This window comes from Macrotis lagotis, chromosome 5 (assembly GCF_037893015.1).
Source record: "Macrotis lagotis isolate mMagLag1 chromosome 5, bilby.v1.9.chrom.fasta, whole genome shotgun sequence".
NCBI lineage: Eukaryota > Metazoa > Chordata > Mammalia > Peramelemorphia > Peramelidae > Macrotis > Macrotis lagotis.
Genome location: NC_133662.1, coordinates 238528054 through 238540153, shown reverse-complemented (window position 1 = coordinate 238540153; position 12100 = coordinate 238528054).

The window sequence follows — 12100 nt, the reverse complement described above, 5'->3', positions numbered from 1 at the left end:
TGCATGCCATTCTACATCTGGCACCTACGTATCTATAACATATATACAAGTCCAGAAATGCAAAGCCATTTCCAGAGACAAAGAATGGGAGCCTCCATAAATGCAGACCATGGGCTGGGGAGCCATCAGAACTATGCTTGAAGGAAGCCACTCATAGATGGAGACACCTTCTCCTAGCTGTGTTGGTCCAGCTCCCTCATTTAATGACAGAGGAAAATGATCTCCAAGTCAGATATAACTGGATGAAATGTGCTAGCTTGCAAGTTCTTGAAGGGCAAGGGTTTCATCTTAGAACATTCTAGATCTAGAGGGTGGCCAGTCCAACCCCTTCATTTTACAAATGGGGAAACTGAGGTGTGGAGAAATTAAACTACTTGCCCAATGCCACACCAATGGAAATGGTCATATCTTCTTACATCCCCTTGTGTTATCTGAAAAGACTAGGGAGTATAGTCAGTGTTAGAAATGCAGTCATAACTGGCAGTTTGGGGGTGAGACGAATAGACTCAAATGTGTTCTCAAATCAATTTTTAAGACAGATTCAGATGTAGAAGTGGGTATTAAAGATAAGACCTTGGGACGACAGGTTCTCTGGGAATGGTGTCTTTTCTTTGATGGGGAGGTAGAAACTTTCAAATGCTTATCTTCAAGGGCAAGATATCAGACTATTGAGACTGCTGACTGGCCATTTGTCATCTGGTTGATATGGGGAGAGGTGTGGTACAAGCTTGTCACTGGTTGATATGGGGAGAGGTGTGGTACAAGCTTGTCATCTGGCACCTTTCTACTCTAATAGAGGGAGAGGGTAACTGGGTGCCAGGTCCCATCATTTCTGGGTTGCCATAGATATACAAATAGGGCTAGTTCCCTCTAAATTGCATCCCTTTAGGGCACAACTCTAGCTTCAGTGAGAGTTAGGAAGAGGGGGGAAGGACAGAGATGTCAAAGAAGGAAATCGATAAAAAAAACAACAAGTCTAGAGAGGCTTGCACAGGCAGAAAAAGGAGCCAGGGGGAACAGAGAGAAGGGAAGGACATTTGTGTTTCTTGTAAACAGTATATTGTTTCTGTTTTAAATCCACACACTGCTAGCCACTTCCATTTTGTGGAAGAGCTCATTCCATTCCCATTCACAGCTATAATTATTAGCTCCTTGTTACCCTCCATGGTTCTCTCCATTTGGACTTTTTTCCCCTCCTTTCACCCTACTCCTCCTCACCAGTGCTTAGTTTCTGAATACCGCCTCCCTCAATCTATTCCCCCTTCCTTCAACCACCATCTTTTTTTCCCCCATTTCCCTTTTCTCCTTCTTCTTTTCCACCTTTCTATCAATCCTTCCTTTCCTATTTCTCCTTTTCCCTCCATAATACCCAAAGGGTATGATAAATTTCTAAATCTAACTGAGGGTATGTGTTATTCGGGAGGGGTATTTATGACAACACTGTTGACTTTGTTGGTCATTCAACAGACAGATTTGTATGACTAAGCCCACTTGCTATGTGATTGACCCTATTGTAAATGGAGATGAAGAAGAAATACAAACCATAATCATTGCCCTCAAGAAACAGGCAATTTAGATGGGAACAAAAAAGAAATGCTTCCATGCATAAAATAATTTGGGTATGAAGAAGTGTTATAAAGCATTTAATAAGGGAGAGATGAGTTGGAAGAACCTAGATTTAGACCTGGAAGGGACCCAGAGGCCATCAAGTCTAACCCCCTTATTTGGGGGGGGTGAAGAATTGAGGCCCAGAATGGTTTGTTCAAGGTCAGTCGGGCAATAAGTGGTAGAGTCAGGATCCTCTGATCCAGATTCTCTGACTCCAGAACCAGTAATTTCCCACAAGGAATTCTTGGAAGGCTTCATAGAAGAGATGGTACTTCACATATTAAAATGTCAGTCCCATTGTGAAGTTACACAACCATTCCAGAAAGTGGAAAACCCCAAATGGGGTCACAAAGAGTTAAACACAACTAAAATGTCCAAGCAACAATAAAAACAACCTCAAAGAACAAAACACTAGCAGCTGAGGAGTTGGAGAAGGCCTTGGGCAAAAGGAGGGGTCTGAACCATCTTGAAGGAAGTTGGGAAAATAAAGGAGCAGGATGAGGAGGAAGAACAGGCCAGGTACAGAATTAACAGTGTCATTGTTTGGAATAAGCAGTGGAGAGAGAATCAAAAGAGGGTTTGGGGGCGATATTCTAACTCTGAGTAAAACTGAGTTGGGGCCCTGAAGAATGGGAAGATCTTAAAAACAATCTGTCCAGAATATCTTCTATGAGAAACTTCATCAAAATTAAATATTTTGAAGACTCCTCCCACCTAGATGAGGAAACTTCCTCTACTGAGAGGTTGATGCCTTTTCTAAGATTTATAAAATACATATAAGATTTATAATCAGAGAGATTCCTGAGGATATTGAAAATTTAATGACAAACAAAACCACTGTAACCAAGATCAAAAGAAATGTAGTAAATTTGGAAACAATTTTTACAACTAGTGTTTCTGATAAAAGACTCATTTCTAAAATATATAAAGAACTGAGTCAAATATATAAAAAAAAAACATGTCATTCCTCAATTGACAAATGGTCAAAGGATATGCAAAAGCAATTTTTGGATGAGGATGTCAAAGTTATCTATAGTCATATGAAAACTGCTCTAAATCATTAGTGATTAGAGAAATGCAAATTAAAGCATCTTTGAGGTATACCTCACATCTCTGACTGGCCAATATGACCAGAAAGGGTAATGATCAAGGTTGGAGAGGATGTGAGAAATCTGGGACACTAATGTATTGTTGGTGGAGCTGTGAACTGATCCAACCTCTCTAGAGAACAATTTGGAATTATGCCCAAAGGGCAATAAAAATATGCATACTCTTTGATCCAGCAATACCACTGGGTCTGTATTCTGAAGAGATCATATAAAAACTCCATATGTACAAAAATATTCATAGCAATTCTGTTTCTAGTGGCATGGATTTAGAAATTGAGGGGATGTCCATCAATTAGGGAATAGCTGAACAAACTGTGATATATGTATGTGATGGAACACTTTTTGTTCTATAATAAATCATGAGGGACAAGATGATTTTTTTAAAAGCCCGGAAAGACTTTCATAAATTGATGCTGAGTGAGGTGAGCAGAACCAGAAGAATATTATATACCTTAACGATAACATGGTGTGATGATCAACCATAATGGACTTGCTCACTCCATCGGTGCAATTATCAGGGTCAATTTTAGGGGATCCATGATAGTGAATAGCATCTGTATCCAGAGAAGTAACTATGGAGTTTATCCAAAGACAAAGATTATTATCTTCAATTTTTAAAAAGTTGTCTTATGCATTCCATAGTTTTGCTATCTTTTAAGATCCTTTCTTCCTTATGCATCTGTTATTTTTCTCAACACATTCAATTTTGATCAATTTTGATAGTAAAAACTAAATCAGATTGCCTTCTGTTGAGGGAGAGGGAGGAGGTGAGAGGAGGGTAGGAAGGGGGGGAATTATAAAATTCAAAACCTTGCAAAAAAAATGACTGGTGGAAACTACTATTGTATAAAATTGGAAAACAAATAAAATATTTATATAATTAAAAAAAGAAAAAGAAAATTTAAGTGACCTATCCAGAGTCACAAAGTGAGTTTGCACATGCCCTGAAGGAGAAGCTAGGTGGCAAAGTGAATAGAACTGTGCTTATCATCAGTTGAATGATAATACATGTCCATAGCTTTATACAAATCAAGAAAGGGTATTTTTAGAAGTAAGCTCTCTTTACCTTGCTTGTGTCATAGACCCCCTTGAGCATCTATTGAAACCTATGAGTCTCTTCTCAGGCACAAAATAAAATACAAGAATTATAAAGGAAACTGCTATCTTAAGGGCAGAGTCTGTTTTTCCTTTTTTATCTTTGAATTTACAAAGGGGGAGCTAGGTAGTATGGTAGATAGAGTACCCAGTCTGGAATCAGGAAGATCTAAGTTCAAATCTAACCTCAGACACTTATGACCTTGGGCAAATCATTTAACCCTGTTTGCCTCAGTTTCCTCACCTATAGAATGAGCTAAAGAAGGAAATGGCAAAAAATAAAAATAAAAATCCTTTAGTATTTTTGCCAAGTGAAACCCAAATGGGGTCATGAAGAGTCAGACAGAACTGAAACAACTAAAAAATAACAAATTAGTCTTTATCCCACTTTTATTGGTCTTGAGGCCAATACTCTGCAGAGAAATAAATGCCTCATTTCCTTGGGGACAATGGGAAGATCATTAAGGACCAGGGAGATCAGAGAATCTTCCATAAAGGAAGTGACATCTCAATTGTTCCCTCTTTTTCCTTTCCAAATACCATGTGCATTTCTCCCAATAATGCTATGCAATCTGGCTTCCAACAATCAATAGGGGAAAGAAACCTCAGGCTGATACACTGAGTCATTTCCACAGCTCTCCTTTACCTCACAGGGTTCATTCTTCCTAGGGTTCAAGGTACAAGTCTTTGATAAGAAGCAAGTTTAACTGGTTATAAGTTTGAAGGGGATTAGGTCAGGGGATTCAGGGTTTCCAAGGAAACCCGTTTCCTTTGGCAAATGTAGAAACAAGGTCAAAACTGGTAAAAAGCCACTCTCTAAGTCTCTAGCTCACTCTTAACTCCTTGACAATTATTACTTCCTATTTCTAATTTTTAATCAATATTGGATCTTTAATAGAGTATTAGATGAGACTCTCTAACCAAAGGAAAGGTGTTAAAATGATAATGACCATATATTGTGTTTGGCATTTGTCCTCTGGGAAGGATCTCTTTCCACCCCCGACCTGTGTTTCAATTATTTCCTTCCACTCAGAAACCATTGTGGAAGTGGCTCAGTTTTTCAGGGTGGACTTGGAACCATGAGGACAATGTGGCCATTTTTATTTCTTATCTACTCTCTTCAAAGAACTGTGATATCATTCTGGAAGTGTTGTTGTTCATTTCTGACTCATGCTGTCCATGGAGTTTGCCATATTCTCGGGTAGATTAAGGGAAACGGAATTTCCCAGGGTAAGATGGCTAGTAAATGTCTGAGGCTAGATTTGAACTCAGGTCTTCCTGATTCTAGGTCCAGCAAGCTAGCTGCTGAACCACCCAGTTGTTTGTGGAGAAGGGAAGGAAATGGTCTTGCTACAGATGTGTAATGTTGCATGTTCTTTCAAATGAGCTCATTGTATTGCTCTTGTTCATTTTTTTCAGTTATTGGCTTGATGTGAGACATAAGTGCATCTCTGATTCAAAGTAAAAGAAATCAATACAACAAATGACTTTGAATAGAAGAGAGGTGATACCTATTCTTAGGGCTCAAATGTGAAATCCGCAACTACCATTTCAATCTTTTAAATATATTTCAATTTTGATTCATTTATGTTGTGTCTACTCACTCAGCCTAAGACATTGTGCTCATTGCTGAGAATATCAAGGTAAATGGAACCTTATTCTTGTCCATAATGTCATATAGACATTAGAACTCTGAGTTCCTTTTTTTTCTTTTTTTTAGAATATATGCTGTCAAATTAAGCATCCCCCTTTTTTTTTTTAACTCAAGTACATAGAACTAGTTGTGATCATCAGTTTAAATATTAAACTTTCCTTGTGTTTATTACAAGTTTGGGGAAGCTAGTTCCTCATGATATCTCTGATTTCCAATTTGCTTCCCTATCAGCTTATGAGAGAATTTTCCCATGGTAAAGTCAAAGTCTTTCCTTTTCTGTCCTTGGGACCAATGTATTTCTCTCTCCCCAGAAGCTATGAACTAATCACTCATTACAAGGCCCCTGTAGCATAGCTTTCAACATGTTCTCTACCAATTAGGCATGGTCTCCTTTATTATAGGCATCTTTACTCAAGCTTGGTTGAAATCCTGTTTTCATGAGGTAATCTTTAAATATTCCTAAAGAAATTGGAGCAACTTAGCACAATGGATAGAGCACTAGTCCTGGAGTCAGGAGGACCTAAGTTCAAATTTGACCTCTAGTCACTTAATACTTACTAGCTATGTGACTTAACACATAACCCAATTGCCTCACAAAAAAAAGAAAAAAGAAATCTGAGAAAACTTTATGATTCTTGTCCTTGGAGCATTTTAATTTTTTAGAAACTTGGCCTAAGCTTGGACAATATCACTTATTGCATTATCAGTACAAAGTGGGTCCTGGGGAGCAGACACCCTTCCAAACTTACTACTTAGACATCAGCAGCTCAAGCCAGGTTACAGAACCTGACTGTAACATTTGCTAAATGGGGACAGACACCCAAACCTTCATTTTGTCATTTGTAAAACAGATGACATTGGTCTCCATGGTCCTCAAGGTCCCTTGAGCCAAAGAGGCAGTGGACTGAGGAGCACCCAAAGAAACTGCCCTTCAGACTTCTGGGGCTGAGCCAAGATGGTGGTGCAAAGCTAACTTGCTCCTGGAGCCTTTCTCTGCCAAAGATAAATGAAGCCTTTACTCTGACATTCATGCTACAGATCTCACCAAGAAAAAGAGAAGATTCAAAGAAGTTTTCAACTGCAGCCATTGTGGAGGATCTTTTGTGAAGGTCTCTTTCTTTGGGGGAAAAGGGGAAGTAAAGTCCAGGAGGCGGAAGAGTGGAGAAAGCCAGCAGGAGGCTTTTAGCCACAGTGCAATCCAGGGACCGACCCCTTAATATTAACAGAGGTCCTGGCAGCTAGATAGCAAGCCAACAGGGAGGATCCCAACCTCAAACAAAGTCTGAACCCTGAGAGCACCAGGGTAAAAGACAGGACTGGGTTGTAAACAATCCTCTGTTAAGTCAGAACCTGGACATAAAGGAGGAAACAAACCTCTGCAAAGGCAACGCCTGGACTGCATAGGCAACATTTTGGTGAACAACAAGCCAGGGATGGGACCCCAGCCCTAGCAAAATAAAAGCTTGAATCTCTACTCCACATACTCCAAGAGCAGAACTAAAACAACAAAAATGAACAAAAAAGCTAAAAAAGTGCTCACTATAGAAAAATACTTCATAAATTAAGATGACAGCAATGTCATCTTTGAAGAGGAGAGCACCAAAAAATTACTCACAGAAGTATCAAAACAGTTTATAAACTGAACTCAAATACAAAAGCTCATCAAAGAGCTTAAAAAAATAATTTAAAAACCAAATAAGAGAGGATGAAGAAAAAATGGAAAAAAGAAATGAAAGTCATGCAGGAAAATTGTGACATATTGACCAAAGAAATCAAGTCCATTAAAAATAAAAATAACCACCTGAAAAGGAAACACAGAAGATAATTGAAGAAAATAAAATCTTAAAAATTAGAATTGAACAATTAGAAACTAATGAATCTGCAAGACTACAAGATTCCATCAAACAAAATACAAAGGCTGAAAAAATTGAAGAAAATGTAAAGTACCTTCTGGGGAAAATGAATGACTTGGAAAATAGATACAGGAGAGACAATCTACAAATCATTGGACTACTAGAAAGCCTGGACCAACAGAAGAACCTGGAAAACATCATGCAGGAAAGTATATGGGAAAACTGCCCCAACCTACTAGAACAAGATAACAATTTTGTAACAATTGAAAGAATTCACAGAACCCCTCCAGAAAGAGACCCCAGGATAAAAATTCCTAGAGCTGTAATAGCCAAATTCCAGAACCCTCAAATAAAAAGAGAGAATATTGCAAGCAGCAAAAAAGAAAACAATTCAAATACAAAGGGAACACAATCAGACTAACACAGGACCTATCAGCCTCAACATTGAAGGATCAGAAGAACTAGAATAACATATTTCAGAGAATTAAAGACCTGGGATTACAAACCAAAATGTACTGTCCTGCAAAATTCAGCATATACTGTCAGGGGAAAAGATGGATGTTCAATGAAATATAGGACTTCCAGAACTTCCTGACACAAAGACCAGAACTGAATAGAGAATTCAATCACCAAATACACAACTGAAGAGTTACATAAAAAAAAAAGTAAATGAAAAAGGGGACTGAAAAACAAAATTGTTTTAAACAAATGTTGGTCCCTAAAAGAGAAGATATAACAATTCTAATTCTTTAGAACTTTACTTCTTTAAGGAAAATCAGAGGGTAGAATGATATTGAAGACAATGAACCTAAAGGGATGGGTATAATTGGGTCTTGTCTCTCAGTTGAAGAGGTTCAAGATCACATCATTACTTTTGAGACAAAAAGTCCTGAATAAAGAGGCAGGAGTGTTAACTTCGACTCACTTCAATCACAAGGTGCTAAGTACCTTGTCTAATAAGGGCATCATAAGCTGCTAGGACCTGAGACAGTGTCTCTGTTACTTACAATCATTTGTAAAGTTCTTAGTGAGATCTCCAGAGCCTCCCAATACTTAGAGATCTTCAAGATTCTTACTGTTAATTAGATCTGCATCCAGTGCTTCACTTAACAAGGGGGAAAGTACCCTGGGTGGGGAGGGGGTGTAAAATGTGAAAGAAAATAGGCCTGGGGGAAGGGGCACAAATAGTTGAAGAAATGATATGGCTTTGGATGATACTTTGGCTCATGAAAAGGATTGTGTGTATTTGAAAGATACTTGAAAAGGGGTAAGGTAAAAAAAAATGTTTATGATTACAATTTGATGTAATTTGAGTCAACATTGCTTATCAAGCAATCAAGCAAATAATCTGTGATGCTATCTGGATCACAATAGTATCTTATCAAGCAATCAGTTATTAGAACTGTGATTGATGATACCTGATTAATAATATCTGAAAGATTTATAATTTTAGAGGGAAAGGGAGAATGTGAATACTGAGTAAATCCTATTCAATGGATTTAGCTCAGTGGGGGGATTAAGATACATTCCCACTTGGGTTTAAAAATCTAGCTTAATCTACAGGTGGGGAGGGGACAGGGAATGGGAAAGATAAGGGAAGAAGGGACTGATAAAAGGAAAGGAAAAGTATAAGTGAAAATAAACTGAAAGTTAAATTCCTAAAAGAAAAGTCAAAGGGGAAAATAAAATAGTAAAATTTTGGTGAGGAGGAATAAGAGAAAGGAAAGAGATAAATATAAATGGAAAAATATAACATGGAGGGAAATATAGGATTAGTAATTTAACTATAAATGTGAATGGGAGGAACTGTCCCATAAAACACAAGTGGATAGCAGAATGTATTAAAAATCAGAATCCTACAACATGTTGTTTACAAGAAACACATTTGAACCAGAGAGATGCACACAGGGTTAAGGTAAAAGGTTGGAGGAAAATATATCATGCCTCAGCTAAAGTGAAAAAATCTGAGGTAGCAATCCTAATCTCAAAGTAAAAGCAAAAATCAATCCCATTAAAAGGGATAAGGAAGGAAACTACATCTCCTTAAAAAGCACCATTAGTAATGAAACTATATCATTACAAAACATGTATGCACCTAGTGGTATAGCATCCAGATTCCTAGAGGAAAAGTTGATTGAACAAGGAGAAATAGACAGCAAAATTTTAATAATGGGAGACCTCAATCTAACTCTCTCAGAACTAGATAAATCTAAAAACAAAATAAACAAGAAGGAAGTTAAGAAGGTGAATGAAATCTTAGAAAACTTAGACATGATAGACCTCTGGAGAAAATTTAATGGGGAGAGAAAAGAATATACTTTTTTCTTGGCAGTCCATGGCACCTTCACCAAAACTGACCATGTACTAGGGCACAAAATCTTTCAAATCAAATGCAGAAAGGCAGAAATAATAAATACACAATTCTCAGACCAGGGAAAGATAAACCAAAAGCTAATTGGAAATTAAATAACTTTATCTTAAATAATGGGTGAATCAAACAGCAAATAATAGAAATAATAATTATATCTAAGAAAAGGACAAAATTAGATATACCAAAATTTATGGGATTCAGCAAAGGTAGTTTTGAGGGGAAACTATATCTCTAAATGCCTGTGTGAATAAAATAGAGAAAGAGGAGATCAATGAATTGAATATGCAACTAAAAAAACTGAAAAAGAACAAATTAAACAACCCCAATTAAATGCCAAATTAGAAATTCTGAAAATCAAGGGAGAGAGTAATAAAATGGAAAGCAAGAAAACCATTGATCTCTCAAATAAAACTAAGAGTTGGTTTTATGAAAAAGTCAGAATAGACAAACCTCTGGTTAATCTGATTATTAAAAAAAGAAAGAAGATAACCAAATTACCAGTATCAAAAATGAAAAGGGTAAACTAATCATCAACGAGTAGGAAATTAAAGAGATAATTCAGAGCTACTTTGCCAAACTATAAATCAATAAATTGAACAACTTGAGTGAAATGGATATTTACAAAAATACAAACTGCTCAGATTAACAGAAGATGAAATAAATTACTTAAATAACACCATTTCAGAAAAAAAACAAATTGAGAAAACCATCATTAAACTCCCTAAGATAAAGTCTCCAGGTCCAGATGGATTTACAAGTGAATTATACCAAACATTTAACGAACAATTAGTTCCTATTCTACATAAACTGTTTTTAAAAATAGGAGAGGAAGGAGTTCTACCAAATTCCTTTGATGATATCAACATGGTGCTGATACCTATACCAGGAAGAACCAAAACAGACAAAGAAAAATATAGACCAATCTCCCTAATGCACATTGATACAAAAATTCTAAACAAAATTTTAGCAATGAGACTACAGCAAATTATTACTAGGATAATACACCATGATCAGGTTGGATTTTTACTAGGCAGTCAGGGATGGTTCAACATTAGGAAAACACTCAACATATTTAAACATATCAATAGTAAAAGCAACAGAAATCATATTATTATCTTAATTGATGTAGAAAAAAGCCTTTGATAAAGCACAACATCCGTTTCTATTAAAAATACTAGAAAGTTTAGGGATAAATGGAGTTTTCCTTAAAATAATAAATAGTACCTATTTAAAACCATCAACAAATATTGTATTTAATAGGAAAAAACTCAGAGCATTTCCAATAAATTCATGGGTGAAACAAGGATGTCCAATATCACTATTACTATTCAATATAGTATTGGAAATGGTAGCAGTAACAATAAGAGAAGAAAAAGAAATTGAAAGAATCAGAATTGGCAATGAGGAAGCAAAACTTTCACTATTTACAGATGATATGATGGTATACCTAGAGAACCCAAGAAAATCTTCTAAAAAAAACTCCTTGAAGCAATTAACAAAGCAAAGTAGCAGGATATAAAATAAACCCATATAAATCATCAGCATTTCTATATATGAACAACAAATCCCAAGAACAAGAAATAGAAGAGAAATTCCATTTAAAATAATTGTACCTCCCAAGACAAACTCAGAAACTGTATGAACACAATTATAAAACTCTCCTCATCCAAATAAAGTCAGATCTAAATAATAGGAAAAATGTCAAATGTTCTTATTAGGTCGAGCTAATATAATAAAAATGACAATTCTACCCCAATTAAATTACTTATTCAGTGCCATACCAATCAAACTACCAAGCTAGAAAAAAATAGTAACAAAATTCATCTGGAGCAACAAAAGGACAAGAATAGCAAGGGAACTGATGGAAAAAAAATGTAACAGAAGGTAGCCTAGCTCTACTAAATCTAAAACTATTCTATAAAGTAGCAGTCATCAACGCTATCTAGTCCTGGTTAAAAAATAGAGTAATGGATCAGTGGATTAGGATAGATTAAAAATAAACTGCAGTAAGTTACTACAGCAATCTATTGTTTGACAAACCCAAAGACATCAGCTTCTAGGATAAGAACTCACTATTTGATAAAAATTGCTGGGAAAACTGAAAAATAGCATGGCAAAAACTAGGCATAGATCCACATCTCACACCCCATACCAAAATAAGGTCAAAATGGGTACAGGATCTAGACAGAAAGAGCAATACTATAGATATGTTAATAGACTAAAAATTATCTATCTGATCTATGGAAAAGGGATAAATTTATGACCAAACAAGAATTAGAGCACATTAATAAACTGCAAAATGAATGATTTTGACTATATTAAATTAAAAATAAAAATCAGTGCTTGCCAAAATTCGAAAAAAAAAAGTGGAAAGCTGGGAAACAATCTTCACAACCAGGAGTTCTGATAA